The following is an 8,750-nucleotide window of genomic DNA, read 5'->3' on the forward strand; positions in this document are numbered from 1 at the left end:
AAGTGAGAGAAAAAGTGAGCATTGGGGCAGAGGAACAGCAGTGATGAGTAAGAAGCGTTAAAAAATACCAAAAATATTCTAGTGGTAGAATTGACAAGACATGGTAACGAAACAAATATATATGAGGGAAGCGAGGGGGTAAAAGCATGAGGTCACAGAAGAAAGAATCTGGAAGAAAGTCCCCTAGTGGATGATGATCCTTTTATTTAAGATAAAGAACACAGCAGGAAAAACACAGACTTGTAGGAATTAATAAAAAGTGCAATTTCATCCTCTGTTAATTTCGAAATGCCAGGTGTCTGTTGGGGATATTCTGGAGATACAGAACAGAAGCTCAACAGAAGTCAGGTCAGAGATACACCTTTGGAAGTCATCTCCAAAGAGTTTGACCTCTTTAAATGAAATACACACAAAAAGGGTACATATACTCAGCAAGGCAACAAGTTTACAGCAAATTGTGAGAGATTAAAGGGTGTTCTAGGGAAAGTGATTTTTTTTTTAAGATTTTATTTATTTATTTGACAGAGATCACAAGTAGGCAGAGAGGCAGGCAGAGAGAGGTAGGAGGAAGCAGCCTCCCTGCTGACCAGAGAGCCCAATTGTGGGGCTTGATCCCAGGACCCTGGGATCATGACCCAAGCCGGAAGGCAGAGGCTTTAATCCACTGAGCCATCCAGGCGCCCCCAGGGCAAGTGATTTTAAGCACTGAAAATGGGAAAACAAACTTTCACTAAACTCACAGTACATAATTCTTGCAGAAAATATTCCATTTCCAGGAAAAGGTTAAGAAGATTGTTCTCAGAATATGTAGATGCAGACAATCTGCACAGAGACAAGAGGCTGAGGCAAAGGCAAAAGTAGTGCATGATGAGTTAACTGAGAAAACTTAGGAATAAGAATGGCTAATATCAATTTGTAGTTACTTTTTTAGTAATCACCATCAGGTACATCAAACCTTCATTGAGTGCCACACCTTCAAATTCATTGTGTTGGCAACATTTGAGAAACTTTGGACAAAGAAGTGGATCTTCTACACCTGGGGTGATACAGTCCTGACAGGGCTAGATAGTACTAGAAAGATAATGAAATTGTATACAAAATGAACTACACTAGATGCAGCAGGAACTCAAAGTTGAATGTGACAATGGAAAGCTTCCACACTTCTCTCTGCTGCACACGCACACCAGGTCCACAGTTCCCAAAGAGACAGAGAGAGACCAAGAGGACATAGTACGTTTAAGCAAAAATAATAATCATAATTCCCAAGGACAGACTACCTCATCTGATATTTAAGTTAAAATTTTACAAATTAAACAACGATAAATATAATATCAATTACAATATAAAATCTACCTGAGTTATGATAAAACTCAGAACTTCAAAGTGGTTTTGTGCTTAGAGTGAGCGACTTGAGGTTATGCTTCCAGACCTTCAAAAGACAAAAGCTCATTCTCATTTGTTGTCGGGGCTGTTTTATCAGTTTGCGAAACAACTGAAAGAGAAAACAAGAGATGTAATGTGAGATTGTGAAATCAACCACGGAAGTGTATAAAGTGAAGACAAAGCCAAATATGAAGTTTGGAAAAATTCATATTTAAAGGATGACTTTCCTAGAGTTGCCAAAAAGAAAATAATTTTTTCAGAGAGGTTGGAAAAGAATCATGAAAGAGACATGACACAAAACCCAAAGACTACGTGTGTTTCAGATCAAACAGGGGGCCCTGGTCAGCGGGATCAAGTTTGGTTAAAAGGTCTTCCAGAATTACAGATTAAGATCTTCAGTTTCATAAATGGGAGGTGACTTTTACAAAAGCAGTCTGACTGGACTAGCTGATGTGGGCCATGGGTTAAGTTGTAAATAGATGACTTTTTATTTTATTTTCTTTAAGATTTTATTTATTTGACAGAGATCACAAACAGGCAGAGAGGCAGGCAGAGAGAGTGGGGGAAGTAGGCTCCCTGGTGAGCAGAGAGCCCAATGCGGGGCTCCATCCCAGGACCCTAAGACCATGACCTGAGCCAAAGACAGAGGCTTAATCCACTGAGCCACCCAGGCGCCCCAATAGATGACTTTTTAAAATAAGCGAGAGAATATAGATTCTTCTATTGAGAAGTTTAGAAAAACCAGGAGCAGTGAAGGGAGAAGAATGGGCTAAAAGCCTTTTACACAATGGAGAAATCGTGAATAAGCTTGTAGTCCAGAGGAGACAGTTGGAAAGAAGAAATGACTGATTAAGAATACAAGGAACGCAGGGTATTTGTGGCAACAGGGTACCAACGAACTGAAGGCCATGGGACAGGATAAACACCACATTACCTCTGCACGGAGAAAGAAGGGGTCCAGGAGGGTGGAAAATTTGGTAATCTGTGAAGCCTCTACCTTCTCAGAGAATTTAGATACTGCTTATCCTGTGAGGGCTGAAGGCACAGAGTTGAACTCAGTCACAAGGAGATGATAAAATTTTGTTAAATTTACAGTCAATGAGAGAGAAACAAAAGAATTAGCATGTATGTTGTAAATGTGCTAACTGCCACCTAATGACTTTAAAATGGCTAATTTTATGTTCTGTGAATTTAACTCCAATTAGAAAAGAAAAAGTGGTGAGCAAAAGTGAGACCCTGAAAACCACGCAGTCAAGGTTAGCACAAAACAATAGGAAAGAAAAGAAATAGGATGCTCGAAGCCCAGGACATGTTCTGCCGAAGACGTTACAGTTCTGTTTTGACTTTACTGACCTGAAGCAAAATTAAGACTGAAATATGAGTCTATCTTCAAAGGCAGACAGAGAGAAAAATCCGTATTGTAGGCAAAAATATATGTATGAAAGGAGAAAAATGTAGTCAGATACTAGGCTTTTAAATCAGGAGGGGGAAAAAAAAACAGGTCTGTTAAATGTAAATAATGGGAGATTTTTTTTCCTTTGTGACTGAGTAGAGCTCATTTGAATTATTTCCAATGATGTCAAAGTCATGATGAAACACTCCTTTTGTAAGAGTATTTGAAAAATAATGACATGTCCAGGTTGATAGAAGTTGAGGATATCCTTTGAGACTGTTCTGGCAAGATTTGTGGATGTGGGCTGTTCTACAGAAATATGAGTCATCTGTTTTGCCTGGGACATGAAATTCCAAGAATGAGGAGGAAAATAGGACGCATCTTTGCATGTCAATATCTTCCTTACACCATAATCTCTCTTTAGAATGCAATGCCTTTTGCCCTAAATCATCTGGTTGTGGGCTTACGTAGAAATGGCTCGTTCTTCCTTCTTTATATAAAGACAGAACAGAAACACAGAAGCCTTCAATGCTTCCCTTTATATCCTACAAATGTTCCGCCATAAACATTCAGCTCCAAAAAACTTCATTATCGACAGTACTTTCTCTTTTAGATGAGATAATAGGTGAAGCATAACATCTTTCATCTCCGTGTGCTAAAGAAATGCTGACTAAAAACGCCCATGCCTTGTTCTTTCTCACCTTATTGCTTGTTCTCCTTTTGACTTTCACTAGTGTCTCATGATTTTCACAAGCCTCGGTTTTTCAGGTATCCGTGAAGTCATTGGCATTTTAGGAAGCAGAGAGGTAGTACGGAGGCATCTGTGGATTCAAAAAGAACAGTGGGAATTTTCCCTGTAAATGTGTAAATGTTTGCATACTTGTTGCAAGTTGGAGAGGAAGTAAAGCAAATATGCATCAACAAAAGAATTTATTTAATGAACATGTATCACTACTCAGCAAATGCCAGGCACTGGGGTATAGATAATGCCCCTTCTTTCATACAAAGTACAGTGTGCAGAAGGACACATCGTAAATAATGAGAGTATATGGAAGTAGGTAAATGTGATTAAGTGCTGCAAGGAAGAATGGATGCATGCGTTTGAGACAGTCTGAAGGAAAGTAGGGAGGGCTTTATTAGTGGAATGAAGAAGCGAAAGGATGAAGACAAAAGGATTAAAAGGGACCCATGAAGAGCCACAGAGTCACTGGCCTGATGAGGTAGAGATAATGGCTTGGGACAGTAGGAAGGGGATAAGATTATGAAGGACCTTGGAAACTTAGCAGAAAATTTAAATATAAAACAAAGCAATTAATGGCCAGGGAAGGAGTCTGTTTTTTAAAGTGAGCTTAATCAGACTCATCTCTTCTGCCTATAGTGAGGATTTACTCTTAGTCCTTTGACTGGAGAATTTTACCAGTAAGTAAAAAGGTAGGCATCACAGAAAGCTACTAGGGATACATAGTAACTTGTCATTTTGTCCCTAGTTGCTATGGGTTTTACTTATGGACTAAACTGAAAGCATAAGGGGACAGAAAGTGGATGCAAAGGGCCACTTTAAAATCTAAGTTATGAAGAACAAAAGTGAAAGGCATTTGATCATAGTATTGAATTTGGGCAACTCATAATAAACATTTTGAGCTGCTTTTCTCAGTCCTAAGATACACTTTATATACATTTTATCATGCAGTTGATGGAGCTAAATATTTGTTCGACTTGAGGTATTACGGAGTAGTGCCATATGTACAGTAATAGAGAATCCTTAGAAAAATTATGAAATATATATTCTTTTCCTGACTTTTTACTTCACCGTGGTCATGAAGCCATTTTTCTGGGTCTGATAGCCTGGCACTTTCTAGTTTCTAGTCAGGCAAATTAAATGTAAATTATAATAACTTAAGAAGCTATTATATAATTAATATAGTTGTGTTGAGAAACACAGCTTTATTATTTAAAACTGATTTTTTCTTACGAATTATCTGAATTATTTAGTGTCTCCCATCTTGCCCTCTCCAAAGAGGTCTTACACTTATTTTTTAATAAAAGGGATTAAAATAGATAGATAGATAGATAGATAGATAGATAGATAGATATAAAAGGGATTTTACCCTTTCTAACTCCTGGCCACCTTGGGGGCTGTTCTTGATTGAGGCCATCCCACACCTAAGGCAGCAAGATGGCAGCCACAAAGTAGTCAAAAAAGTCACTGGAGTCAATCAACTCTAGGCTCCAACTTGTTTTGAAAAGTGGAAAGTATGTGCTGGGGTAGAAGCAGATCCTGAAAATGATCAGACACAGCAAAGCAAAACTAGTCGTCTTCACCAACTGCCTAGACTTGAGGACATCTAAAATAGAACACTGCCCTCTGTTGACCAAAACTAGTGCCCATCACTACAGTGGCAATGATACTGAACTGAGCCCAGTCTGTGGGAAATACCACAGTGTGCACCGTGGCTATCATTGATCCAGGGATTCTGATATCATTTGAAGCATGCCAGAACAGACTGGTGAAAAGTAAATCATGCAAAATTTTTCTTTAATATAACTGGCCAAAGCTTGTTTAAAAAAGATAAAAAATAAACAAAAGGAGTTTTAATAATTAAAAAGCAGAACCGAGCATTAAATAGTAACTCCCTATATAACTGACTACATCATGGAAAACAATTTGTATTTGAACAAATCTCTCTGACCAACAAATGAGGGTCAATTTGAAGATGAAATTCTAGAGGCTTTGTTTTTGTGCTTTCTAAACCACATAATTAGCTATCTGAAAATTATATAGAAAAACCATAATATATCAGTGCTTTAAGTAATTCCTAGGGGAAGCAACAAGGACATTTTAATACTTTCAGAGGAAATGCATCTAAATAAATTATGTGGTTTAATTATAGTTTAGATTTCTTACCTTCTCCCTCCCATAATTTACAAGAGTCAGAATCTATTTATTTTATTAAATGAATATTAACATGAGCGCTTAGTTGATTAGCATTTCTGCTCTTGCACCATTATGAATCTGAATGAATGATCTAGTGGTTGTAATTAAAACTGTGGTGGTGAAACCATATAGTATAAGTGCATCTTTCAAGGTTTTCAAATTTTGCTTTTTCCTATATCTGGCACTGTTGGAGAAAGGGACACAGTTAAGTCACTTTTGATCAAATAAAAGATATATATTCTCTTCTCCAATGCAAAAATGGAACCAGGAAAACAAAGCAGCCTGTTACCATTTTCAAGAAAGGCCTGAGAAAAAATTGGAATGCATCAATGAATGAAGTTGGATCTTTAGGAATCACTTCTTTCAAGCCTACTCTGTGGACTGTCACGTGGCAAGTTTCTGGTCCTGCAAAGTAGTGGATAAGACTTTCAACTTCTAATGAAGGACATTATTTTAAGGAATCTTGGGAATCCAGCCAAATTTCCTCTATAACAATAATAAAAATAATAATAAAAAACTCATATATCACTTACTATGGGCAATTTAATCTTCACATCAACCCAATAAGCCAGCCACTATTATCTCACTTTACAGATAGGAAAGAGGCACAGAGACAGTAAGCAACTGAGCACAAACAGCTACTTAGTTATGGAACTGGTATTTAAACTAAATAATCTGGGGGCACCTGGGCGGTACAGTCGGTTGAGCAGCCGACTCGTGGTTTTGACTTGGGATCCAGCCTCTCGTAGGGCTCCAAGCTCAATGCAGAATCTGCTTCAGATTTTCTCACCCTCTCCTTCTGCCTCTCCTCCTCACATTCTCTCTCTACCTCTCTCTGTAAAATAAATCAAATAAATCTTTTAAAAAATAAAATAAATAGTCTGGCTCCAGAATTCATATCCCTAATAATAACAACATAATAGTCCTCTCACTTTCTCTGTTCTCTTAAATTTTAATGTTAATCCAAAGTGAATTTTAGACATAAAGTGTAACGGGATGAATGGTGCCCCTCCCCAAAGATATACCTACGTCTTTATTCCTTAAACTGTAGGTGTTCCTTTTCTTGGAAAAAGAGACTTCTTGAGTGTAATTAAGTTCTAGATCTTGTGATGAGATCACCCCAGATTATCTGGGTGGGCCTGAAATTTAATGTCAAGGACCACTGCAAGAGATGGATGGATGCCCAGAGAAGAGACACACTGAGGGGAGGCACTGTTAAAACCGAGATAGAAATGGGGTGACATGGTCACCAGCCAAAAAAAAAAAAAAAAACAAAGAAAGCCAACAGGCACCAGAAGTTGGAAAAGATAAGGAACGGATTCTCTTCTAGAGCCCCCAGAGGAAGCACGACCCTGCCAGATCTTGACTCTTGCCTCCAGAACTGTGAGACAATAAATTTCTGTGATTTTAAGCCACCAAGTCTGTGTTCCTTTGTTACAGCAGCTTCAGGAAACTGATACAGTAAATAAAGTGTTGCTTTGGGATGACTACACTGGAAACACATTTTGAGAAACTATTACTTAGTAGTATGCTGGAGCCAGCCCAGACAGACTTGCAAGAGTTGATTTATGAATATTCGAGAATTTCCCAAACTCATCGTTAAAGTGCTAAAAATCAAGTGGCCCTTCACCCCCTCTAAGTCACTTTGCCTCCTCTACTTTAAGCAGTGCTGGAGCTAAGGGGTTCTTTCTTGCCCCGGGTCTCGTCTTTTCAGTCCTCACTCACTGAGACTAGCAGCGCTCTGGATTCTGGCAATAGGAAAGATTTCCTTTGTTCAGGAGAAGCATCTTACCCCCTTTAGCAAGTTTTGATTATTACTGTTAGTGTGTATGGGGAGCGGAAGACGTTTGCATAAAGCAGGATAGGAATATGAAGTGTTGCTAACTAGGAGGACAGGGGCTTTTATAATAGACCTGTTAGAAAAGCTGGGTAAGTGTTGGCACATTCAATGCCTCTCCCCAACTTCTCTCCACTGGTCTCGGACACCCAAATACTTCTAATCTAAAATCACACTGAGGGAAGGCACTGTGATCTTTGTATTTTACAGGATAGAACAATAAAATCAGAAAGTGGGGTAATTTACAAAAGAACCAATCATTTAAGTAAGTTTTACCAAGCCTCTCCAAAGCAATATAAAGTCAAGAGAAAATCTGATACTGCAGTCCAACAAGGGTAGTTTTAAGTAACAGGCAGTTACTTAAGAATAGGTAACTTTAAGGGTAGTTTTAGCCGTTAACAGGTAGAGCCTGAAACCCACAGAAGAGCTGGTCTCAGCAGATTCCCCTGCCAAAGTGGTACTTCCTACACAATGGAGGGAGATAATCTAGAAAAGTATTCTCAGCTAGAGTAAGTGTGATGCCAAAAATTTGCTTTGTTTTAAAAGCATACACACTTTCAGACTTTTATTTCTGTATGAAAAGTATATTTAAAGTTAGGGGATTTTTTTATACAACTATTATTTTTATAAAGTGTATATATTACATGTTAGAGTAAGTTACTTTTCTTATGGTAGAAGAGGGATTTTTTTTTTTTGGTACATGTTTTTAATTAAATCAGAAACATGAGAAACATAGCAATATAAAACATAAGTTAAAAATGGGTTGTTGAGGGGTGCCTGGGTGGCTCCATTGTTAGGCGTCTGCCTTTGACTCAGGTCATGATCCCAGGGTCCTGGAATTGGGCCCCACATCGGGCTCCCTGCTCGGCAGAAAGCCTGCTTTTCCCTTTCTCACTCCCCTTGCTTGTGTTTCCTCTCTCACTCTCTCTCTCTCTCTCTCTGTCAAATAAATAAATAAATAAAATCTTTAAAAAAATGGGTTATAGAAATATAACTTTTACTCTATAACTTAGGAAGCCTCCTTAGAAACAATAGAAAGCTTTATTTCATAGTGGGCATGTACAGGTGCTGGCCAGGACCCTTTCTTTGCCGTTGCTTGCACACCCCCCTCCCCCATCCACCTTGCTTCATGGGCGAGGCATGTTCCCGTGATGTACCTTAAAATCACCTGCAGAGTTTTTAAACTCTATGCCCAGACTGCA

General features: G+C 38.5%; 1 pseudogene; it reads left to right on the forward strand.

The window, feature by feature from the left end:
• The first annotated feature begins 4,952 nt into the window (after positions 1 to 4,952).
• On the forward strand, positions 4,953 to 5,294 carry LOC116882028 (annotated as a pseudogene).
• The last annotated feature ends 3,456 nt before the right edge of the window (positions 5,295 to 8,750 follow it).

The sequence above is a fragment of the Lontra canadensis genome, unplaced genomic scaffold, assembly GCF_010015895.1.
Source record: "Lontra canadensis isolate GAN:19392208 unplaced genomic scaffold, GSC_riverotter_1.0 scaffold80, whole genome shotgun sequence".
NCBI classification, from domain to species: domain Eukaryota; kingdom Metazoa; phylum Chordata; class Mammalia; order Carnivora; family Mustelidae; genus Lontra; species Lontra canadensis.